Raw genomic sequence first — 26,986 nt, forward strand, 5'->3', positions numbered from 1 at the left:
TAATACTAAAACCTACCTCAAGACTTCAATTCTAAATGTCTCTTGTGCATGTTCACCATGTTATGTCTGAAACATCAAGTGATAAGAACAGAAGAATCCTGCTAAATCAGGCCTATGACCCATCTAGTCCAGCATCTCATTCTCGCAGTGGCCAGCCAGATGCCTGAGGAAAACTCACAAACAGGACCTGAACACAACAAAACTCTCCCCTCCCTCTGGTTTTCAGCAATTGATATTCAGAAGCACTGCTGCCTCCGACCATAAATCATATTTGATGACTTACAAGTAGTAATGAGCCATGAAATACCACAGATGGAACTTTCAGATTACCTCATCTCATTTAAGAAAATAAGACGAGTGCTGCTGGATTTGACCATAAGATCATTTAGACTGCCATTCTGTCCTGGCAGTGGCCAGCCAGATATCTGAGGGAAGTCCGTAAGCAGTACAGGAACACAACAGCACTCTCCTGTTTGTGATCCCCAGCAACTGGTATTCAGAGGCACACTGCCTCTAATACTGGAGGTAATGTAGCTATCATAATTACCACCGAGTGTCTTCAAACAAAATGCTTTTAATATAGTAAGTTCATACATTCGCCTGTGAGTAGTTAAAGGAAGAGAAATAGAGCTGCATAAATCAGGGACGTGGAATCTGTGGCCCCTCAGCTGACGTTGGCCTACAACTCCCACTAACCCAGCATGGGCAGTGGTCAGGAAGGGTGGAAGCTGTAGGCCAGAAACATCCAGAGAGTGGCAGGTCCCCCATCCTTGCTGTACAATTGCATGGGTGAATCAGCCCAGAGAATCGTGAACATCTAAAACCATTTGCTTTGTCCAACCATTTTCTGACCACGAGTCAACATAGCAACCAATTATATACATTGGTAAAAGCCACAAGTAAAATCTGTCACAACCACTTTGAAGGGAAGGGAAAGGGTTCAAACCTTAGTTCAGTCACTGACACTTCCCAGATTATAAAAGGGAAGCAGCAGGGATCTATCTCATAAAGCTAAGAAAAATAAAATATCCAGTGTTCTGAGTTATCCTGCAATGGCTGTCCAGAACTTCGCATAAATTCTGAGAGGAGCAAAATACAATATTATACAGCAAATGGTGTATGTCCAAATGGGACATGTACTAATCAATAAAACCTCCAAGAAAGAGAGGTGCACTTTTGAGGTATACTTCTAGTTTAATGCAAAGCCACTTTCTTTTAGATTACACCATTGTTACTACTGGTCATATTCTTAGGGGATAGAATGGGGGTGGGGGTGGGTAATCTGTCTGTCTGTCTGTCTGTCTGTCTGTCTGTCTGTCTATATCAGGTGTCCAAGACCAGGGTAAAATGGACACTCTTCAGCATATAATGGAATCTATACAATGGTGATACCTGATGCACTTCTATGGGGAAGTTTCTACAATTTAGGGGCTGTCACAGAGCCAAACGGGCTGCCCTTTCCTGGGATGCCATCCCCATGCTTCTGAGGGTGTCATAAATATCAGTTTGCTGATCTTAACACCTAAAAGGGACTGTAGAGAAGAAGGTGGTCTCTTGGATATTTTGGGCCTAAGTCATTTGTGAACACCTTAAACTGGACCTAGAAATAAATTGGCAGCCATATATGAGCATGACTCTCTCTTGTTTTTGACTTACCAAGCCTCTTCCAAAACTGCAGCCTTGAATTCATCAAGCAGTGTCAGCCAGCTCTGCCCTGAACAGCCCACCACAAAACTCCTGGGCGTATCCATCTCCATCCTCTTCTTTAGAGTTCTTTTTTTAAAAAATGTGTTTTATATATTATTCATGTCTTCTGGTTGAACTTTTTCATGGTTGTATTTTAATCTCTGTAAACACTGAATTCTAAGAAAATTGGAAATGGAGCAAAACAAGGCCAGCCTGCTCAAAATGATGTTACAATCTAATTTGTTCTTTGCTAATTGTATTTGTAGGAAATGGACAATAAAGGACAAAGCAGTGCACTGTGCTTTCCAGAACATCATAATTGTGTGCACATGCCAAAACATTGATTACATGTAGGCATTCTGGTTGATATTATGTTGAAGGGAAATGAGAATGAACTTGCTTAAGTAGGGGACCACACGGGAGCCAAGAAGGATGACATAGTGGTTACAGAAATAGCTTGAGGCTTGAGAAAGGAGGGTTGTTGTTTTTTAAAGTCCCAGGCTCCGCATCATATTCCTTGTATTATCTGAGGAAAATGCATAAGTAATGTGTAAACGATCCAGTCTTCAGTTCAGCTTACTTTCCTCTGGGTACATTCATTCTGAAGCGAATGCAGGGCTTGCATACATTACAGCGGCTTGGTGGGAAGGAGCAGAACTCAGCGGCGGAGCATGTGCTTTGCATGCAGAGTGGGACAGGATCCATCCCCTGGCATCTCCATGTAGTGCTGGGAAAGGCTTCTCTCGAAAACCCCAGAGAGCCACTGCCAGTCAGGATAAAACTGAGCTAAACAGACCAACAGTTCTGCTTGGTAGGAGGCAGCTTCCTATGCTCCTGCGGTTGGAGTTGCACAGTTAAACCAATGGGAGTGCTGCTACTGATCCTGCACTCCCAAATTTGTGACTCCCACCTCGGTGCTTCCCCGCTTCGATCCTGCCCGGACAAGCCACAGCGACACCAGTGTCAGGAGGGCTGCTACATAGCACTGCCCCACCACACACAGCACAGCTGGTTTTAAGCCTGGAGGCAGGTCTGTCCTGGTACATCGCTCCTTTTTTATATATCGATGGGATAGGCTCAGACTGAGAACCTCATGGCTGATCAGAGAACTTCATGGCTGACGAGGGGTGTGAATCCTGGTCTTCCCAGTGAAAGTTCAACGTGTTAATCAATACACCACCCTTTACCAATTCCCTGTTGTGATTGTTTCAGCTGATCTGAAGAAATTGGACTCTCTTTGGGGGGCATGACTAGGGATGCTCGCCTAGTCATCTCCTGCACTTCAGAATTTACCATGACCACACTGCCCTTCAGAGACACAGAGATGGAAAAGGTGTGCTTGTCCTATCTCCCCACCACCTCAACAACTCTCCACTGGCACTGGTTGCTTCTTCTCCAACAGGTGTTCCAGGCCAGCATTTCCTTCTCTCATCTGCCACTCAGGGGTGCCAACTTGAATAAAATAGGGGGGCAGGGAAGCCCCACACCACATAATCACTCACATGACACCACACACACACACACACACACACTTGAATGGCAATGTCCATTAAGTTGGGTGGGTGTGTAAAGAGTCTCCGGCCCCTAGGAGTTGGCTGCTATGCTGCCACCTGTTCCTTGTGAATTGCCCCCTCCTAATGCCACTTTTCAAAACAGAAGCAGCTGCTGAAGTTTCAGGAAATCAAGGGGTGGCATAATGTGAACTTCCACCTATGGTTATTAGTGACAACTGTAGATACTGCAGAGTGTGCACAGAGCAGAGCAAGTGCACATAGAACAGTTGAGGGGGGTGTTTACAGAGAATCAATGGGACAGTTGCTCTGAAACTAGTTCCCTTTCACTTGTGGAGGCAACATCACGTTTCCCATATGAACAAATTGTGCCTCCTCAGTAGAAACACCTATGATGTTTATCAGCTGCTCACTGCTCAAGGGAAGCGAGCAGCACAGGAAATGTGGGCCTAGAACACAAGAGAAGATCAACACTTCAGAGAGCAAGATCCTACTTGAACAATTTGCCCTGAGGGAAATATTAACAAATTTGACATGAAGCCTTGCAGTCCGCAACTATTCCATCTGCAAAAGTGGAAAATAGCACAAATGCTTTACATATTTTGAAGCATCCAGATACTACAGTAATGTGGGCCAGATAAGTATCGTAGCAGAGCCCATCAATCTTTTTCCTTCATTCCTGTTTGTCTGGTTGGTATTTGTTGAAAAATGGAAATATTAGTAGGTAGTGAAAAATTCAACTGCACTCCACGAAAACCTGGAGGCAGGTGGGTAGGTGGGGGAGGGGATTTAGGACATATTATCTAGGCTGAAAGGCCATGCATAGGAGAAGACAGGGACATGCTGTCCAAATAGGAAGTAGAGGCCACACAAAAAGGTGACTCTAGGCCTGACAGGAACAAATATTTCTGGGTTAGGCTTCTGGAATAATTGTCAAAGGCAAGAAATAAATAGCCTTAAGCACAATAGGAAAATGACTTGTTCACAGATATGTCCACCATAAAAACAAAAGGATGTGAGACTAAGCCTCAGGCTTGCATGACAAGTAACCTTTAAGGCAGGGGTGGGAAACCTCAGGCCCAGACATCAAATGTGGGTCCCTCAGAACTCTCCCACAAACCATACCACTTACCAACCCTGCATTTATGTATTTATTTATTTTAAAATATTTATACCACTATATCATTAAAAAATTCAAAGCAGTATACAATAATATCTTTATATAACAAAACCTAACCAACAAATTTAAAATCAGAGACCAATAACTAACTATAAAAGGAGACAGATTCTTGGTTGCCTGCATATGTCTGGTGGCACAGGAAAGTTTCCAGCAGGCATTTAAAGGCTGGAACAGAAGGCACCTGCTGAGTTCATTGGTAGAAAATTCCATTTTTGTACTGCTGGAGCTTCTAAACCAGACATGGTAGCCAGGTAAGGGCATTTTCTTCCTTGAAGATGGTATGGTAATATTGAGATACAATTGTTCAATGACAGCCATATTTGGCATTATCTGTCCTTTGGTTAAGCATATTCCTTGCCCTTCTCTGAGATGGTTTGTCTTGCTTGCCACACTTGCTGTTATGCCTGTGGAGGCTGTCACCCAAAGCTACTTATAACCAGCATGGACAAGACTTTCTTCTCAGTTATGTAAGTGATGTGAAGTGAGAAGAGGGTTCCTTTCATGTCAAGAAGAGTACTAGGTGTAAAGGAGGCCTCTTGGTCCTGCTTATGTTATCCTTTGGGACATTATTTATTATTCTGTATCCCACCCTAGGGATACCAAGGAGGTTGTGGTGGAGAACATGTCCTCTTCTTTGAACATTTTGTGGTAACTTAAGTTGAAATAGTGTGACTGATCCAAGCAGAGATCTGAACATACATCTCTGCGGTACCAAGAGGTTCATTCAGTAAGTGTCCTTCAGATTAATCCTTTTTTAAATAAACAGATCCCTCCTTATTTGGATACAGGGAACTCCTGCCACCTGCCACCTGCCAAATGTTTGTTACACTTTTCTCCCTTATTGGAGCAGAAGGAAAGATTCGAATGGATATCCTGTCCTTCATCTTTGCAAATCTCTTGTCCTTTTGCAGCCATTGAAGATAGCGTGGGAACAACACATTAATATTTCCATTGTTAAGCTATATATAGATCCTCCCCCTACAGTATTTATATATTCTTACATCATATAACCATTATAAAAAAGAAAGTGATTGAAACTGCTGAATAATGTAAGAATGATCGCCTGTACATTAGTTCCGCTGTCATGGACATTACCCGTAGCTCTTTGAGGTTTCTGTATCTCTTATTCCACCCCGTGTCATGTGGCATCTATGGTGACATTACAGTAGTGAAAAGCTCATTTAATAAAACAGTAACTTTTCTAGTGTATTGAGCTCAGTAATTATATAACAGAGAAGCCTTAGCAGACATTGCATTGTGTTTAGGCTCTTGTCTATTGGTTTGCCGCTGCTCATTTTCCATTCCTTTAGGACTTAAGTGTAGCCAGTGTCATTTTGTGTAACTATTTGGACAAGATTCTCATTTTTAAATTCACAAGCAAATATTTTCTTCCTGAAATGTGGGTCTATCTATGAATGACAGCCACTCCTCCAATTTTCAAATGATCTTAAGCAAGGACTGGAGAATTACCTTGAAAACTATCACCAAAATTTCACCAAAATTTCCTCTCGCCTTTGATAATTTTTGAACACAGTTTATTTTCTCACTAACTGATGGGAGAATGCTTGCGGCCAAATACAGCAGAAATGTCTGGCACAACCATAGCTTAGACGTAGAAAAGAACCTCAAGTCCTTAGCAAAGTAAATCCTTGTTCTTTGGACAATACTGCAGAGAGACTCATTCCTTGACTTTTTAAAGGGACCTGGTAAGGTCCAATACTGTACTGCAAAGTCACAAAGTAGATCTGAAAGGGAGAAAAAAATGAAATACCTTTGAAAATTAAATTCTGTGAATTTCCAAATTTCGCCATACCAAGTTTGAAAGAAAGATTTAAAATCCAGAATTTGAATCTGCATTTTGGATGTTATATAAATATATATAAAATAAAAGCATATATATATATATATATATATATATATATGAAATATGAATAAGCCTAAAGATAGATTACACACACACACACACACACACACACACACAGTGGTACCTTGGGTTACAGATGCTTCAGGTTACAGACTCCACTAACCCAGAAATAGTACCTTGGGTTAAGAACTTTACTTCAGGATGAGAAAAGAAATTGTGGTGGTGGCAGCAGGAGGCCCCATTAGCTAAAGTGGTACCTCAGGTTAAGAACTGTTTCAGGTTAAGAACGGACCTCCAGAACGAATTAAGTTCTTAACCCGAGGTACCTCTCTCTCTCTCTCTCTGTGTGTGTGTGTATAATTCTTTAGGCTAATAATAATAATAATAATAATAATAATAATAATAATAATTTATTATTTATACCCCGCCCATCTGGCTGGGTTTCCCCAGCCACTCTAGGCGACTTCCAACTATTTCTTATATGCTTTTATTTTAATAGTCATCAAATGTGGAATCTGATGAGCTGTCAGTAGTTAAAAACTAATCAACACTCCATGTTAGCCATCAAGTACTCTCAGGTTCCAAATATTGCTGAAGGTTTTCTGTCAAATGCTCTCATATATTAAATGCTGTTGAATGCCAACCATGAAATACTGTTAAATACAACACAGCAGTGATTTTTAACCTGTCTCTTGGGAGAATTCTGGATTCCTTGAATCTTCTCTGGGGTGCTTTTCCTTCATGAGAAGATGAATAACGTCAGGCAATGTTTCTGAAAAACAAACAAACCAAAAGAACACAATTCCCACTGTTATGCATCTGCTTTGCAATGTTCTGATACTATAATTTTCTTTTCAGAGTGTTTTTAGGGCACACTCAGAGTTGTCAAACACACATGGACTGAGTGTGCCCCTTAGAACCCTAGAATCCTTTGCACTCAGACAATCTTTGATTTTAAAGTACCTTGGGACTAATCTAGTGTGCTATCTGTTGCTCAGTGCAGGAATCTTGCAACTACAGCCTCCCTGCCAGATGGCGATGTATTGGAATCCTCCGTAGCAGATGTACAGGGATTCCTTGGCAGACAAATCCATGTGGAAAGTGTTTCCTAAAGACAGAAAGTTTAAACCAAACCACCAGATATCAGCGATCAGTACTGCCAAGTAGCAACACCACTGCGTGTTAGCTATCAAGTACTGTCAAAAATATAAACTGTCAGGTGTCAGACCCTGAATTCCAGTATCAATGAGTGACAAATACAGGCATACAATATTTATTATGCCTGAATTTGCCCTTTCCCCCACTCCTCCCTCTAAATCTGTTTACCTTTTGTATCTTGCTGTAAGGCTAAGAGCAAGAACTATGTTTATTATCGATTGTAAGCCATTTTGCGAGGCTTTTTCACCTGATATATGGGGTGAAAGTATTTTAAATAAAATAAACAAATAAGTTGGTCCTGACAATGGTCTCCACCTCATGTTGCATCCCGGAACGTCATCTTGCTGCTAAATCTGCCTGTTGTACTAGGGTTGAAGTGACGTATTGATTTCCTTTCCTATCCAAAGGGATGAATGCAAGGGTGACAAACCATATCTGTTTTGAGGAGGGTAAACAAACTGTCAGATCATTTTCTAATGTAACTTATTTAACCTCAGTAGCTTCCCTTTGATCTGGTGGTCACCATATCAGCTGCTGTCTCCTTTTTATAGCTTGCACAGGTACCTGCAAAATATTGCTGCTGTACTAGCACTTCACGTTAGTTGGTACCCTACCCCTAATTTGTATATTCTGGCCTGCCACAGCTTGAGAGCTGCTCCCTCCTTCAGCCTCCCTTTAGTGATCATGAGGGTGTAAGTGACTTGGAGCGAGTGCCAGTTAGCCAGAATGTGCTGGTGTGTTGTACGGCCACAATACAGCATGGTGGTGCATGTCAAACAAGATACGCTGAAGTAGCCCTGCACAAAGTGAGAGACTGCCCCAGTCACACAGAGTGTACAGGGAACATGGTGATGCTGTTCCAGTGCTTTTTTCTGTTGTGATTGACTCCCTCTGCCTCAGATGGGTCCCTGCACTTGGTGCCAGCCTAGCCTTCCACTCAAGTTCCATAAGGAGTTGTTTAGGTTATGGTTTTTATAGGCATTTAACACACATTTGACGCAATTCTAATGTTCAGAACTGCCCCGGTGAAAATGTGAGTCTGGTCCTTCACTTAATCCTGTTGACAAGTGATGTAGTGGTCAATTTTGAAGTGCAGAAACTCAGCCCCTAGGCTATAGCTATGCCCCCAAGAGTGTGTCCAAAATTGCAGGTAGCTGGGTTGATCCTCTATCAATCAATCAATTTGTATCAGCACACATGGGCACAGGTGTGGAGAACCTTTGATCTCCCAGATGTTGCTGAATGACAACTTCCATCAGCCCCAGCAAGCATGGCCAATGGCCAAGGACAATGGCAACTGTAGTTCAGTAACTCTGGAAGGCCAAAGTTTCCCCACACTGGGCATAGCATAATAGCCAGTTTATTAGGAAAAGCACAAGTACAATCCTAATTTGCACAGTTTCCTGGGAGTAAGCTCCACTGAACCCAGTAGTGCTTAGGTCTGACCACATAGGTTCAAAATATAAAAGACACTGAGCTTTAATGTCATGAACTGGCAGGACTATGGGGAAGAGGAGGAGGAGGAGGAGGAAGAGGATCCCAGCGAGGGGGATAGCTGGAACTGGGACACACCAGGGCAAGCTGAGGATGGGGAAGGAGAAGTTAGTGTCAGAAGTACTCATGAGGTGACAGAGGAGGACGGAGGGATGGAGGTTGGTATGCAGGAGCCAGAGCAGCAGGACTCATCACCAGAGACTGAGGGGCACCTGTCTCCACGTACATGGTGGGTTCTGAGGCCCATGAAGCAGTGAGTGGGGTGCTCCAGGAGGCAGAGGCAGGCAAGGGCCCATAGCCCAGCTCAAGTGAGACCAGGTGGGGCTCACTTGTTCTGGTATGTGATTCCCCAGCTGGAGTAGGCTTGGAGCAGGTGGGGGTCATATGCATCATCAAGCACAGATGCTGCTTCAACAGGCATAGTACAAAAGGGCAGCAGAGCTGAGGTGCTGTGGCTGCTCATCTGTCTTGTCTAGGATACTCCTTCACCTCCACGGGACTGTACTTTGGGCTTGATGCTGGGCTGCATCCTGACTTCAGACTTGGATTGACCCTAAACCTCACTTCCTGAGCTTCGGCCTTTCAGCATTTGATCTTGGACTGTGGACTTTGTGGGTGCTGATCGACCCTCAGATTTTGAACTCGGTCTTGGCTCACTGTCTGGCTGCCAGGTAGGCCAGTGGATTAAGATGTTGATCAAAAGATCTTCAGCCAGCTGAAAGGTAACATTTAACTGTTGATCAGAAATCCAAGCCATCTTGCAAAGACACCTTGCCGCTTAAACCACTAGTGTGAAGTAGGAACGCCATCAAAGAAAATGTAAGAAGGGATAGGTTTGGACTTAATGGCACCACTTCTTCATCCTGCCCCTTCCACATTCTGTCTCCACCTGCATCTGATTTGAAGAAGCCTTTCTGTGGGTTAAACCACAGACCTTGGAATTGCCAATCAGAAGGTCAGTGGTTCGAATCCCTGTGACAGGGTGAGCTCCCGTTGCTCGGTCCCAGCTCCTGCTAACCTAGCAGTTCGAAAGCACATCAAAGTGCAAGTAGATAAATAGGTACCCCTCCGGTGGGAAGGTAAACGGCGTTTCCATGCGCTGCTCTGGTTCGCCAGAAGCGGCTTAGTCATGCTGGCCACATGACCCGGAAGCTGTACGCCATCTCCCTCGGCCAGTAAAGCGAGATGAGCGCTGCAACCCCAGAGTCGTTTGTGACTGGACCTAATGATCAGGGGTCCCTTTACCTTTACCTTTTCCACAATAAGTACTGCTGAGCAGAAAGCCAGTTAAGATGGCTGAGTCTGTCCTGTCCATTTTTGCTGGGCACAGCAGTCCATAGGGGGATAGGTGGCTATGAGCAATGACTTATGTTGGATTCTGCTGTATAGTTTCCAGCATGCAGACATTCATTAGTATAAATCCCATGGATCCTGTCAGTTACAGTGTTATTTTTACTCTTACAAATGTGATCTTTTGGGCTACTTTCCACACAGGTCAGAAATTTTCCATTGATACTTGTCACCTTCTCCATTTTCGCTATAGCTGTTGCCTGCAAACATCACAACCTTATTCCGTTCTCCTTAGCTAACTAATTTCTACTTTAATCTTTTCTTATTAATCTGCTGATATATGGGATGGGATTTTGAAAGCTGAAGGGGATTTGCATGCCGTTTTGAAAAGCAGCCTTAATTCTCTGGTTGCTTGGCCATAGGCCTGCTGTATTGTTTAACTCCTGCCGTACCTGCACATTGTTGTTCTGTGTGGCCTCAGAGCTGAAGCTGCTGTTTTACTTCAGCTGGATTTACTGGCATAGAAAGCATGCATCACTGACATGCTATCCCTGTAGGAAAACAATGCAGTCTGTTTCATGTGCCTGCTCTACGAGGTGGTTTCAATGGCGGGGTGTGGGGGGAGCGGCAAAGAAAAGAGGCAAATTAGATGTAGCTGCTGAAGGTGCAGGAGCCCTGACAGAAAAAGGTGACAATGGCAGATCCCAAATAGCATTAAATGAGAAATGATTTGGTGAAATGGTTTTTGGCTTCTTCCTTGCCCTATTGGACAAGCATGACTTCTGTGAAATATGCTCAGCTTCATAAACAAAAGCTTTTATTTGGCGATTTAACATTACAATAGAGGGTTCACATGTGTACAGTTTTCTGTTTGAAGGTCTACATGGTCTAAGCCTAGTTTAAGGCTAAAGGATGCTAAGAAAATAGATCAGGGAACCTCGAAGATGCTCATCAGCATCATCTGGACAGAAGTCTGAACAGGTGCAGAGGTCACTTGGTCATAATTTCCCCATTCCAGCGAGTGCTTTGTATTTCTATTTAAATTCTAGCTTTGCAATCAAGGCAATTTTGTGCTTCCCCCGCCCTGTCTCTCTAGATGAGCTAAACACCTACCTACAATATAGAGAAGTTGCTATTTACACGCCACTCTAAACTGTCCAACCATAACTGCCAAGCCTATTCTTATCTGGAATTCTCAGTGAACTCTAATATCAAAAGGTTCGTTACCTCACATTTTCCCTAGACCCATTTTCATGTGGCAAATTTATAGCCCTCTCCCCACTTTCTTATACAAACATAAAAGCCAGGATTTTCCCAATTTAAATCTTTTCTCTGCTCATTATCTAAATCTAGTACCTAAGATTTCTTAGAATAATTAGTACCCTTATTTACCTTGGCCACAGGCTAATGATTGAAAACTACCTGGTTGATACATAATATTCTCCATTTTGATAATTGGTGAACAAATGTTTGAATTACTCACTCTAATACTGGATTTAATCTAATATTTGATTTTATATTGCTGTTGTTTTTGAGATCTCCCCAACAGGATCTATAATGCCTGTAAATGTAATCATATTATTCCCCCAAATAAAAAAGTTAATTAAAAAAATTAAAACTTTAAATATGCAGGCATAAAACACTCCATATCCTATGCCTATACTTTGGTAGACTTCATCCTCCATGGAGACTACTAGGGGCCAGATTCAACTAATGGGTCCCACTAGTGGAAACCCACGCAAGGATTTCATGAAAATCTATGCAAGGATTTCCATTAGCACAATAGGACTTTCTCTCCCCTACCCCAACTCCTCACACTGGAGAGTCAGGAGGACCTCCAGAACAGCAGGCAGAGAGGAGGAGAAGGAACACTATTCCACCAGGCAGCCAGAAATGTTTGTGCTTGCAGAGCAATTAGTACTACACTGAAGCCCTCCCATTGCCTGCAAAGTTCATTCACTTCTGTCAAAGGGGGGGGGGAGTTGGTCATGTTTTTATATCCCAATAATGAAGTGGGATGCCTAGAGAGGGAACAGAACCTTATTTTTTTCCTGAAGTGGACTTGAACCCTGAATCAAGGCACCCTCCAAAACACTTCAGGCTCAGGCAGACTGTTTCTGAAAACTCCCAACTGGTGTCTGAACCAAATCTTGTGGTCGCTGCATGCTCTTACTATTTCCAGAGCCCTAAGAGACAAAAATGTGCTTTAAAATAGAAGAACAATGAAGAAATGTGATATTATAATAATGCTGAATTCTACACCCCTTTCCAAATTTCATACTTGAGAAATGTGATTGCCAAAATTCATGGAATACGTTCCACCCTGACATGTTTATTTCCCCATTTTTTAAATGCTCCCAGTTATATTTAACTATTCCTTTATGTTGTGAGAGAACTGCCCGCATTCTGATTTGGCTTCTAGACTTAAACCAGAGTGAGTCTCTATGAGGGATTTTTTTACCTCAGTTTCTCGCTGATTAGTTGTCACCCTGGGAAACTCATAGCCAGGCAATAACTGAAGCTGCTAGCAAAGTGGAGCAGCCAAATTGTGAGACTGCGTATTATTGTGTCAGCTGTGTATTATTATAGCTTATTATTAGCATTGAGGGGCTGCGTCTACATGGTGTAGTGGACCTTTGCCAAGCAGTTGTTCAGCATGCAATGCTTTGTGAATGACACTTGGATTGCTTTCCCCAGCAACTTTGGTCATGGTGTTACAGCGCAGTCTGCAGCTGCTGCACTTTCCTTAACACAACATTGCATGGAGAACACCGTGCCAAGTGTGCATGTCAGCTTGAAGTGACCCACATTGCACCAGCATTGGCTCCATTATGAGACACTAATCAGTTTCAAGGGTGTGTTTGCATCATCATCTCTTTTCATGTTGCCTTGGAAGGCTTCTGTCCTTATACTTTTGTTATTGTTTAGCCCTGAGCCAAATTTTAATGAGATTTGATTCTCACTGATGGCAAAAGTTGCTGTTTCATAGTGGGCGGGGAAAAAGTTGTCCAAATCCCCAACCTTTTTTTCTTTTTCTTGCACTTCTTTCCCCTTGCACTTGTTTACATGCATTGTCCTCTGATCTCCTGCGGTGTTTGAGGGCAGGAGGGGAGAAAGGAAGAGGAAACACACTGCTATTCCACTGGTAATTGGTCTGACATTTCCTGCCTTGCCATGCTGCACTTGTGGTTTCATTGATTGCCAGCACGGCATGGCAAGGCTTTTGTTTTCAGCCAGCTCTAGTTGTGTGTATACATGACTTGTTGGGGCAGAATGCAGATGGGAATGTGCATTCAGATACACATGCAAGCACATATCTCTGTTGAAAAAAATGCATTTCACATGGATGACATCCAGGTTTGAATGCACATGATGTTGGTGTCACCCATGCAGTCTCCTTTCACTTCCTTTCATCGGGATCTGCATTAGGATCTATATTCAAATGCACATTTTTATCCATGTTCTGCCATAGCTGGTCAATGAAGATCATACAAGAAACATGTGATAACATTTCAAGTGCCTGGTTTCTTAAATAAAGTGGGAGAGGGAAAGCAGGGCGGGCCTGTAGTCCCCTTATAGAACAACCATTCTTGAAATCATAGAATCATAGAATCATAGAGTTGGCATAGACCACAAGGGCCATCGAGTCCAACCCCCTGCCAAGCAGGAAACACCATCAGAGCACTCCTGACATATGGTTGTCAAGCCTCTGCTTAAAGACCTTCAAAGAAGGAGACTCCACCACACTCCTTGGCAGCAAATTCCACTGTCGAACAGCTCTTACTGTCAGGAAGTTCTTCCTAATGTTTAGGTGGAATCTTCTTTCTTGTAGTTTGAATCCATTGCTCCGTGTCCGCTTCTCTGGAGCAGCAGAAAACAACCTTTCTCCCTCCTCTATGTGACATCCTTTTATATATTTGAACATGGCTATCATATCACCCCTTAACCTCCTCTTCTCCAGGCTAAACATGCCCAGCTCCCTTAGCCGTTCCTCATAAGGCATCGTTTCCAGGCCTTTGACCATTTTGGTTGCCCTCCTCTGGACACGTTCCAGTTTGTCAGTGTCCTTCAAATGGTTGAACAGTCAATTTTCCTCCTCATGGAACTCTGGGAATTTTTGCTCTGTGAGGGGAATTAGGGTCTCCTAACAATGCTTAGCATTCTTAACAAACTACAGTTCCCAGGATTCTTTTTTTGGGGGGAGGAGCCATTACTAACATGATACGACACTGCTTTAAATGTACGGTGCAGATACAACTTAATATACAGTATGTGACTCCAGTCATTCTGCATCATGATTCCTGCTCTGTGAAGCAGAAGTTATAAGCTGCTGAAGGAATATTTACAGTGCAGACTGTAAATAGTATACTGTACTATTGTCAAATAACATTACTCAAATCACCCTGCATCACAGTTCCTGCTCTGCGAAGCAGACTCTAACATTCCTGTCGAGCTGCTGCAAGGATATTTGCAATGCAAATGTAAAATATCATACTATACTATTGTACTATATGGAAAAGTAGATGAAAGGTCTTCCCTGTCACTTTGCCCACTCCTGTCTCGATAACTCAGACCCTTCACAACCATAATTCAAGGTGTCTTCCCCCCTCCTTTTCAGCTTGAAATGCCTGTGAACAAGCTGCGTCCCCTCCTCCTTGCAGAAGTGTCCTGCTATGGCCTTGACCACTGATGCCCAAGAGGCTTGGGAGTTTGCTTGAAACAAAAGGAAAATATTGCGAAAGGCAGTGGTGTCGAATAATGCTCCTATTTAGTAGGAATTTTTCTCTCCCCCCCTCTTGCATTCTCAGGCAGCACCTGCTGTGTGAGGCTGCTGGCCAGCTCCGCTGAGCCTCTGTGATAAAACAAACAAAAACAGCAGGCAAAAAATTCCTCTTTATAACGCCTGTTATCCTCAGGCTACCTTGTAGCACTCCCTGGTTTTCTCTCCCTTTCCCACCCCTTCCACTCTTCCATCCATCAGCTCTCCTAATGCAAGTGCCTGTTATGAAGGGTTTCTGCGCATGGATCAAGGGACGGTGCAAGAAGAGTCCCCTTCTTGCTTAAAAAGTATGTCACATGCACAACACACACACACACACACACACACACACACACACACACACACACTTTTTTCTTAAGATATGCAAGAATTCTGACAGAACTCTCCGCCCAAAGGAAAAGAATGAAGTGTCATCACTTCAGTAGCAAATTAGAATAGAAATGGGTTGGAATGAAAATGGCAGAGGAGGAAATTATGACATGGGGAGGAAAAGTTCCAGATGTCTTTCTAATGGCTGGATCATATTTTACATGGGAAATGGATTTGCCGCTTCTCCAGCACAATGCAGCTGGTGAATATCCATAATGCTTAAAGAGGAGCCCTGCGCCAGTATATATGTGGTAGGAACATGCTAGGAAGGGGAGCCAAATCGTAATTCATCTGCACGGGTCCACTTTATGACCCTTTGTGTTTGCAGACATGCATTTCTCAAAAACAAAACCAAACCGCATTATTATCCACCAGGAAATATTTGATGAAGCAGCAGCAGCAAATTTATATGCCATGTAAAGTTTGGTTTAACAAAGGGAAGGGTGGGGAAAGAAACAATTATTCACAGACTATGTTGAATAAATTAGCAGATAAGATCCTGTCTAGCATCCCAGTATCAATGGAGCATTACTGCTGGAGTCTAATGCTGGTACCACGACCCATCAACAGACCTCCTCCAGTGACACAGAAGCATCTATCAGGAGCTCCCATGCTAGTGGCTGTCCCTTGTTGTGCCACAGATGTATTAGCACAAATCCTAGTCTGTTCAATACAGAGAGATGAGAAACAGGCTTTCTAGCATTCCTGTTGTCTTTCTCACGCACAGAGCCTATCAAAGCCAGTGACGCTGGTCATCAGAAGAAGAACCAAATGTTCAGGTGACACTTAGTAAAGATTTGTATGGTTGACATTGTGTGATGTTGCTGCTGGATGGTGTTCTTTCCTTTTGGAGCATTGTGGGCCTTGCAGCGCAAGCAGTTACTCCTCCTGCTTATATAGCATTGGAACAACATGATACTCCTGCTTTTCACTTCTTGATTGCCTGGCAGTGCTCTGCTTCTGGAAATATTAGAATGAGAAAGAGAAAGAGAAAATAGTAATAATTTTGTTCCGAATTGAAACACTTTGGTTATTTACTGGAAAAAGAAGACACATGTATCTATAAATATCTACACGTTTAGCTCTTACAGTCAATTTGTTGTAACAAATGTACTGCGGTGGCCTGTTGCATATGTTGTGAACCACCCCGAGATCTATGGATGAAGGGCAGTATACAAATGTTTACAACAACAACACTTTAATAGATTTCCATAAGGTGTCATTCATGCCATCTATCTATCTATCTATCATCTATCTATCTATCTATCTATCTATCTATCTATCTATCTATCTATCATCTATCTATCTATCTATCTATCTATCTATCTATCTATCTATCTATCATCTATCTATCTATCTATCATCTATCTCTATCTATCTATCTATCTATCTATCTATCTATCTATCTATCTATCTATCTATCTATCTATCATCTATCTATCTATCTAAATAAATAAATAAATAAATACATAAATTTAGAACAGACAGATGCTCTGTCAATTGTGCTTCATTACCTCAATCACAGGGTCTGTATTCCTTGGATTCTTGGTTCCCAGGCCTTGCAGGCATTTTCCAGTTGTTTTATCTGGGCACAGAGCAAACCTTTCCTTAGATATTGGCCAAGAAGGGACTGCACTCTGTGTCTACCCAATCAGGCTCTCAATATGGCTGCTGTATTGTGACCTCCTGGAGCTGGTGGGCACAATATTTATGCTGACAGCTACAGCCTCTTATTGAGTGTAATACTGGAGCACAAGAAGCAGAACAACCAGGAGAGGTGATCACATGATTTGGGGCCACTGGATGATATTGCTTGCATCAGATGCTAATGGTGGGCTTTCTGCTCACCCTTTGCAAGCAATGCAAGTGAGCAGAGAGGAAGAGGTAAGAGGAAAGACCAGAGTTTTCTTAAAGAAAGAGTCAGAGGCGGAGTTAGCTGTTCTGGCACCCGGAGTGGCGCACATGCTGTGCACCCAGGGGCGGGGCTAGCCCTAGGTGAGTGTCCCAGGGGGACAGGGCACCGATGTCACCCCCCTCAGGGATGACAACTGGGGCGGACCGCACCCACCGCACCCCCTTCCTCCGCCAGTGGAAAGAGTATCCCTGTTGGACACAAAGTGGGGAAAGTCATACCTAGAGCAGCCACATGGTGGAATATTTCAAGAATCAGGCTGGGATCCAAGCACAAAGAATTCAGGAAGTAAGACATCAGTAGAACATGATTGGCTAGTGCATGATGCTGTGTTTGAGAATGACTAGTATTAACATTATAAAAAACACAATTCCTTGTCCGTTATACTTGCAAACATGTGCATAGAAAACCAGGCACCACCCTTTCCATGGCAAGTCCCCCTTGCACCTGAAGGAAGAGTTGCTGTGGGGAAGTGCCAGGTAGGGAAAGGGTTAAACACCCTCCCCCCCCACTCCCACTGCTCTGCTTTGCCCTGGCAGCAGGGGCTGTTGGGATTTTGTTGTGCGTTTTTGTTTGTCATATGCAGCCCCACCCACTGCATACACAGAACATTCATTTTAAAAAGGAACTAGTTCTAACTCAAGTTTATCCTGTCCAAACCAAAACTAGTTCTAAACAAAGTAAAGATCTTCCAGATGAGCTCAGAAGAGAATTCTCCTTGTCAGCCCTCTCCCAACTGCTGGATAATTCCACTTCGTTCTCTTCTGCTCTGATATCTAGAGAAACATGTGGAATTTCATCACCTGCAGATGCGGTGAAGAATTTTACGAGAGCATTAACTTGCATGGTGGCACTGGCAGCAATACGTCCTCTTGCCTTGCCAACTCAATAGAACCAAAAAGCAGGACTACTAGATTAACTACGCAGAGTTAATCTAACACCACAAGTGACGTATGCTTCATAACCACCCTGACACATCCCTAAACCACCAGTGCAGATAAGGCCTAACCGCTTTTTCCTTTGCGACACAATACAAGGGTAAAAGCTCTGGTGTTATTATTTTGCTCATTAATGGTTTCATTTACGCACAGACTGACCCAGGATCCCGTGTAAGATCATCATTTTGGTGATGACCAGAAAACAGCTTACTATTGCCTTGGTAAATTGATGCCCTTCCCTAATGCATGTGGCTACCCTGGAACATGTCTTACAACACACATACCTCGGGTAAACAAGCATTATCATGTGTTTTTATTCTGTTTTTCCTTCCTCTAAGTCAGACACAGTGCATTCGTCTTTCCCTCCCAGCTCTGTAATTTTAGCCTAGGGTTACCACTTAGAAAGTCAGATTGGTGCAAACTCATATAATTACTGTCTTCATTGTGATGCATAGGCCTGATGGCGAGGAACATTAAAAAAAGAAGAAAAATAAAACCCTATTATGAACACCAAAGCTTAGGCTATATGCTAGTTCATATGCTGGCAGTTTGGTACGTACCTGTTTACCAGCTGGGGCATTTGCCAAATCATTCAGTAAGGATTACCCGACACATTGTTCATACCATAAATTGACAGTGTTGGTGCTTTGAACACAGTAACATAGTGTACGGTGGTTGTTGTTCTATCATTTAGCAAGAAGGTATTTAAAGAGAAACTTCATGTTCACCAGATCTTCCTATATACATGAAAATCTAAGTCTTCCACCACACAGCCCACACTGGAGGATCTGCAGTGCCATATCAACAGCCTGGTTTTGCATGCAGTCAGAGTGCAGCCCTTCCAGTGGAGAGTTGGTTGCACCTCATCGCAATCTAGATTTACGTGAGCAAACCTTTACCGCACACCCGACCATCACAAGGAGCCCAAACTATACATTTACAATCCTCTCTCACCTCGCTTTCTTTTTCTAAATGATTAATAAGAGGATGTGGTCTTTAAAGTCTGCAGTGAGCCCAATGTGCTGACAAAGCAATAGGCTGCCTCTTCCAGGTCACCCGGCAGCAAGCCCACATCTTTGTGAAAACACAAGAATGGCAGGGATTTATTTAAGGAATTCAGAGTCCGAGACACAAGCATTTTTGCCCTTCAGACCCTAGCAACTGTGCATCTGCAGTGGTCTCCAGCGACTGCCATAGAGAGGAGGAGCAGCTGGCTGGCAGACGCACAGCTTTGAAAACAACTTTTTAATATGCAGACATCAACCCATATCCCATTTTATACAGTTGTCTCTGGCGTGCAGCAAAATGGATCGGATGACAAAACAGAGGGCCATAAACGTCTCTGATTTGAATGCAAAAGTGAAACATCCTTCCAGTTAACACAGCACCTGAGCATGCTCTGAATTCTTTCCTGTGTATTTCAATATAGCACAAGAATTCCTCCCCCAGTCTTTTGAGCATATTAGAATTCTGTCAATGGGTGGCCCAAGCACCTGTTGTCTGGCAGAAGCGTTACATAAGCGATTGCATGCTCGGGATGATTCCTTTGATATCTGTCACTGTGGCACATGTTTCTCAGCACACAAAAGAGGGATAAAAATCAAGGGGAGTAAGGAATACCAAAAATGTTTATTCTTTTTTAAAAAACAACAACACACACACACCAGACTTTTTAATTGCTGGAAGTGAGACTCCCCCCCACCAAGGCAATCAGCAGGAAGACAGATAAATAAATAAATAAATATCTGGCAATCAAATTTTCATTGAGAAAAACTTTATATGCCCTCAACATGTGTATGTTAAGTTATTTGGGGACACACACTCTCTGTTTTTAGCCTGAGGGCTGGGCAACCTCCTGGGCAAACCTCTGGGCCCACAGGCAGAAGTGGGCCAATCAACAAATGTGAATGTTAACCTTTATACACTAGGCTAGTTTCTACAGATATTCACCCAGCCCTCTGCTCTAGCCTCCATCCAAGAACGTAAGTAGCACTATCAGAGTTCAAGGAGGCATTCTGGAAGGTAAAAGCACTAAGAGAAGGTGCAGAGCAGGGCTAGTAAGAAACATGGCTTGGGCCAGGGGCAGACTTTGGTAATATGGCACCCTGAGAGAGGACAAATTTTGCTGTCCCCTGCCCATGAAATATTTCTTATGTTCACAATAATTCCTATTCCTACAGTTGCCTTTTATGGACCATCTCAGTAGGTACCCATATAAATGTATTATTATTATTACTATTATTTATTTAGCAACCCCTCAACTTGGCACCTTTGGGGGGGGGGAGCCACCTGCACCACCCTAAATCCACGCATTTGGTCCCTCAAGTCTGAGATTCCCCAATGTTGTGTTAAATTATTAAGACTTTTTGTTTCTGGCCCTGGATATGTGTGCAGGTACTCATGGCCCCCGAGGTAGCTGGCTGGCCTGTTTTTTTCCATTGTATGATTCTCAATGACAGTAACTCTCAGTACTTGCAGTCGTCTCAGAGCGGACTTCAAAAAAAATGGCACAGTGAACTCCACAGTTTGGAATTCACAGTGCCCCCTAGAAATCCTGACAAAAATGCCCTGCGTATGTGCTCTCTATTTGTGAAAATGGAGCCTCTTAATATGAAAGGAAGACTATGTGGTTTGGTGGATTGGAAACAGAATATAAATTGGGGTGAATGCAGAATGCTGTGCAAATTAAATGTGCAGTATACATGATAGATAGTAGCAGGGGTGAACCTGTTTGGCTCTGCCTTCCAGTTCCGCATGCACATGGCAGCCATGATGTCCCATCGCCGCCACCTGAGCACTTCCAGTTTGGAGTCTTCCCATGGAAAAGAGAGTGACTCCTCTACTGAGAGTCCAGGGGGAAACTGGCAAGGTTTCAGATTTGTTATAATTAATGGACAGACCAGATGCATTAGTGAAGTGCTCAATTACCCTCTGAGAGGCAGGGAAGGATGTGGCGTGGCAATATTAATAACAAAGAATGCTGTATCATCTGGAAATGGTGCCAGTTCGTGATGCATGCCTTTAATGGCCACCTCCAGTAAATTCTGAATGGTTCCTCAATTCAATGGTTAAGGGTCCAATAAACAGAACTAAAAGCAGCAGGGATTAGAACCACTCTTGCTGGGCACTCCTTTGCAATCGGAAGTTCCACTTGACTTTGGCCATTACTGGCATTTAGGGAGTTTCAAATTTGGCCTCATACCCATTTTTATTTTTTTATTTTTATGAGGAGCTGCTTCCGCTTCAGAAACACCCATTCTATGCAGACATCTGAAAATTATTCAGTGTTCAGAAGAAGTCAAGGGGCAATATATTATAAAATATTTAGGTCTCACCTTATTGTCAATAATTTCTCTCCAAGGACTAAGCTGATCTGGTCCAGATGAACATAGGACATAATCAAGGGATGGGGAAAGTTGTGTCCTTCCAAGTCCCAGCAGCCCCAGCCAGCATGGCCAATGGTCGGGCACAATGAAAGCTGCAGTCTGGAGGGCCACAGATTCCCCTGGCCACAGATTCCCCAACCCTTCACTTCTGTGCATGATCTGGGAAGTCCAGTTTCATATTGCTGTCAAGAGTGCTGATCCCCTGCTAGCCATTATGGAAAGGAGGTGGGAAAGCTTAGGCTTATCACCTTTGAAAAGGTGAAGTGTACACTTCTAAAGCAACTCACATGGAAGTAAGTGAGCATCTTGAGCATATTTGATTAGTAAGGGAAGAAATGTGGGGAGTTGACGTGTCCCTGCATCTACCATCTTGGTTCCCACTGTAGAGACACGTAGTGCTTTTTTTCTAGAAAAATAGGTGTTACAGTAAGTGTCACACTTTTTAACCAAAGAGAGAGACTCACCATGAAGCTTGAGTTTGGATTTGATATCCCGCTTTATCACTACCCAAAAGAGTCTCAAAGCGGCTAACATTCTTCTTTCCCTTCCTCCCCCACAACAAACACTCTGTGAGGTGAGTGGGGCTGAGAGACTTCAAAGAAGTGTGACTGGCCCAAGGTCACCCAGCAGCTGCATGTGGAGGAGCGGAGACGCGAACCCGGTTCACCAGATTATGAGTTACAGTAAGTGCGACACTTTTCAACAACAACAAACAGGTGCCAGTACTGTGTACCCTTGAGTACCCCCTGAAAAAAGGCACTGGAGACATGTGTGCAGAGAAATAAGATAAAATATTACCCATCAGCTTCTCTTGGAATGAGCAGCAGATAGAGAGTAACAGTAAGGAAGCAAAGATAAATAGAAAGAAATTTCAAAGAGAGCCTTTAATTGGTTAAGGTGAGCTGAGTCAGCCAATGATCTACACAATCCCACATCCCATTTTGTGGCCTTTACAGAGACACCCTCGGACATCTTCCTAACTAAGATCAGTTGGTGGCCCACTCCTCACATCAAGGTGCATAATAGCCCTAAACATGCACAGAACTGATCTTAAAGAAACATTTTCTTTCCAGTCAGTAAGTGGATTAAATATAATGTGTGTCCTGTTTTTTCATTCCACAGGGTCAAAAATAGGGGCCCCAGACTCCAAGAACTGATGCTGTACCAAATTTAAATATCTGCTATAAGGCACACACTATACCCCATTGGTTTTTAAATACTTTACCCCCATTTTTTGCCACATTTATCCATGAGGAATTATGTGCAGCCTGATCTGATGTTGTGTTCTGGGTCTGATGTAGACTCTTACAAAGAAAGTGGCAGACTGGACCACAGATAACTCCAAGTGAGCAACTTGCTCCAGCAAAGGATGTGAGGTCTCGACCTAAAGCATAATCATCTCCCTATCTTCAGCAGTTAGTTCAGCACTCAGCACTCTGCAGCCTCTGACTCTGTGTCTGCATTACTGCTAGATTCAGAGGTCATGACACCTATCCATGTGGGATAGCAGTAATGGAGTGGCAAATTCAGAAGCTCAAAGTCTCTTTGCGGTAGCCACAGCCTTTTCCCTATTACCGCTGCGACCCTCATAGCCACTTCTGAGTTTATGCAACCTTCTAAGATTATACACTAATATTATAATTATGTAATAATAACAGTTAGGGATGCATTGCAACAATCAATGCACGTCTCCATGTGTTGCCTCTCAGCTAGCTCTACTATTTTCTGTGCATGCACTCCTGAAAGCAGTCACAGCATGTGGGACAGGGCCCCACTCCTGAGTCGCCTCTCTAGCTGATGTGGTGCTGCCACTCACCAGGACTAGCATAGTGTAGGGCAGGACTACACTGAATTGGTGGGAATGGGTGAGGGTGTGCATGGATATGTGCTCATGCTTCCACCACCATGCCCTGCACTGTCCTATCCTGGTCTCAGCAAGTGACGGTGCCACTGCAGCTGAGAGGACAACATAGTGGAAGCACTCCCTCGCACACAAACTGTGAGTGCCTGAAAGCATAAACTGCAACATCTGAATTCTGAGATTGTCAGTGTTTAAGGGCCCTCCAGACTGCAGCTTTCATTGTGCCTGACCATTGGCCATGCTGGCTGGGGCTGCTGGGATTTGGAGTCCAACAATAACAGGAAGGACACAACTTTCCCCATCCCTTGATTATGTCCTATGTTCTTCTGGACCAGGTCAGTTTAAGGGCTCTTCATCCTGAGACTAATTTGCCTTTTGTAACAGTTGGCTAAGTGAGTAGGGTTTGAAGTGGTTTTAATTTGATGATAGAACAGAACTCTGGGAGAGTTGTGATAGTGCGGCATCCCTGAAATTAGTGGCCAAGCTGACATTCTCAGATAGCAAATATTGCCCCTCCATTAAAACCGTGACCTTGGCTGAATCCAAACTTCTAATCAGCCCGCAAAAGGCTCAACTTCAGCCTACTTAATTCTTCAAACCATCCGCTCCTGACCTTTTTTACAGCCAATATTTTTCAACAAAGATTTCCAAGATTTCTTTGCCTGCTCTTCTAACTGCCCTTTGAAAAGAGTGTTATCCATCCAGATGTTCAAGAGGGGGAGGAAAATACTGGAGCTCTCCAAGATGCTCTAGCAAATCTTTTGCTTTCTCCATCAGAGGCTTCCCACTCCTCTCACTCTGCAGCTGACTAGCTGTGCAAAGACCGCCAAGATAGCAAGGCTGGGTAGATAAGGAGTCCAGTGCAGCTGGGTGGGGGAGAAACAAGTAAAAGTATATGGAGTGTGCTGGAGACAACAGTGAGATGTGTCCCCATTTCTTCTATAATATATTTTAGAAAGTTTTTCAGAATCAATAAAATGCATTCAACTGTATCTGAATTCAGCAAATCCCAGAGCTTCCCCCCACACATTGCATGTAAGCAAAGAGTTACATTTAACTAAACAGACTGACAACAGGGTACATAAGTTACCGAAAAGAATTGTTGGATGCTGACCTGAACACTTTTTGCCCCTAAAGAGGACATTCTTCTCTGTGTGCTTCGTCCAGCACTATTTTGCAAGATCTGAATGCACATTCATTTATTGGTTATGTTTCACAGCCTGCCCTTCAATCAGATTGTCAATACAACAAAATATTTTAAAATTGCCACAAAATGACAAGCACATGAAAAATAAGCTAAACCAGCACATCTCTAAAAGTGGCGTAAAATACAATTCAGAATGAAACAGATAGTCAGAAGTTTGAAAATATGAGGAAGTAAACCTGGTGGTAGAAGGAGATACTAGGTGAGCCTTTCTGAGGAGATTGTTCCATACACAGGGCAGAGTCACTGAAAAAGCCATCCCCACAGCAAACACTGGCCTATCTATGCATTTCTCAGTGTGATGCAGATGTATGGGAACTTTGGCCTTCCAGATTTTGCTGAACCACAGCTCTCATCAACCCCACCAAGCATGGTCACTGATCAGGAATGATGGGAGTTGTAGTTCAGCAAAATCTGGATGGTCATGTGCTTCCCATTCCTGGTGCAATGGCTCCTTGTCCACTTCTGATTCCTGGTCAGAACACTGCTGGAAGGCTTGAAGAGTGATCTTACTGGAGATGCTTCAGCTGTGGATTTCCTACATACAGCCTCAGTGATTGTAACTAGATGCCCTGTGTGGGCCTCTCTAACATCATAATTTTTATTCTGTGTCCTGTGCAAATCAAGTGAGAAGAACCCATTCTGTTTCAGAGGGCAGAATTCAGCTCAAGAGTCCCATCAGTGGAATTCCTGTGCAAGGAACTTCTCTTCTCTTCAGCAATGGGGCTTTCCCCCCTGCCCTGCCCCTGCCCCTCCATCACATGAAGGAAGGAGAGGGGGACAATATCAAAATGCTTGTGCTGACAGAATGATCAAAAAGAGCGCAACACCGACTTCTTCCCACTGCAGATCTATTTGCATTCCCAATAGACCTGTATGCATGCTTTGGAATGAGTCCCACTGAATTCAGCAGGATGTATTTCTTGCACTGAAGCTACATCAGCTAAGGCTTTTTTTTTTTAACCAGTATTGGGTACTTCCTATAGCACAGACAGTCAGAAGGTACGTAGATCGGAACCTACTGGTAGGTATATGGATGATGGGCTATTGTTTAACAATAGCAACAACTAACAGATTTATTCAAAAAAGATTGGGCTGCTGAAACGAGGCTAGCCTGAGGGAAAATGAGGAGTTGATTTTTTACTGAAAGGATACCAAGAACTCAGTTCTGAGCCTAAGTACAAATGCCTGGCCTGAATGACTGCTCAGGGGTATCCTGCTTTTTGATTCCAGATGGTGTGTCTACCCTCTGGGACACTATTTTGCACTTGACTCCAGTGAGTAGATCTGAGGGGATCCAGTGAAAGACAAAGTAGATTCCCACAATCCTGAAGACTGCTCACCACTGTCCTATAGTACAGAGAGTGCATGAGGACTGGATACTTAAGTAGAGCAACTCAGATGCCTAATAGCTGTTGGATAGTCCTACACTACAGAAACCTGACTTAGGACTCAGCTCGACTGGTAAAGAAAAAAACTATTTATATGCGTTGTATGTGCATTGTGCCAGCAGATGGCGGCGTGGAGTCCTGTTTTTCTCTACCTGTTTTCCCTGTTTAAATTTACAACGCTTTAAACTGAAACACTTGTTGGATGTGTCTAGATCCAGCCCAACTTCCTTTTAAAGCCATCTAAGCTAGTGGTTGCCACATGACTTTGCCCAAGTGCCTGTCATCGTATTTGGCCTGGAAGCTGAAGTTAAGAGAGGGCAAAATATCGGTTTCAAGCAGAGTAAAAAAATAAATAAATACCAGCATCCCTTGTCGATTCTCAGTACTTTTATGGCCAGCGAAATCTCAAAAAGAGCAGTTGACTGTAAAAGGCTGTGGTGCGTGTGCATGCGTGCATGGAATTAACTGTACTTGGCCACTTTGGAAAGAAAGCTCAAATTCAATCTCTTTAAATGCTGTCAATACTTGATAATACAGAAGCTGACATGGGGGGTCCTTCAGTCACTACCCATTTCCACTGTAAATAACAAATAGTAAAATTGTGGGGGGATGGACTCAGCCATTAATTAGGACTGGCAGGGGTGAGAAGCATGGCTGGTTTCTCTATTTGCAAACTTAGCCACCTCTCTTGTTGTTCAGTGTAACTGAATTAGAGCTGGCAAGGTGAGGCTTGCTAATGTCTCTTCAGAAGTTAATAAGCCAGTGGAGCACAGTGTCCTAGGTTGGCCAGTATCAGTCCTGTAATTTTAGAAGATTTTGCTGCCCTTTTTAGCAGTGCTGTAAGATATCTGTAGAAAGAACCATTAAAAATACAAACAGAGCTTGTGTGTTAGAAACAACTGGACCATTAAGGAGGATTTTTGGGCAGGAAGGAAACCAGAGGCATTAGAGCTGTGGAGTTT

General features: G+C 43.3%; 1 long non-coding RNA gene across 1 annotated transcript in view; it reads right to left on the reverse strand.

Annotated features, from left to right (window-relative positions):
• Positions 1-4,335: 4,335 nt before the first annotated feature.
• LOC310704196 overlaps positions 4,336-26,986 on the reverse strand; it is a 206,462-nt gene continuing 183,811 nt past the window's right edge. Inside the window, exons 2-3 of the long non-coding RNA XR_014524630.1 lie at positions 6,927-7,013; positions 4,336-6,122 (exon numbers count right to left, since the gene is read on the reverse strand). This is a non-coding gene — a long non-coding RNA (uncharacterized lncRNA). The remainder of the gene's footprint in view (positions 6,123-6,926; positions 7,014-26,986) is intronic.

This window comes from Podarcis liolepis, assembly GCF_965112155.1.
Source record: "Podarcis liolepis genome assembly, chromosome: 1".
NCBI classification, from domain to species: Eukaryota; Metazoa; Chordata; class Lepidosauria; order Squamata; family Lacertidae; genus Podarcis; species Podarcis liolepis.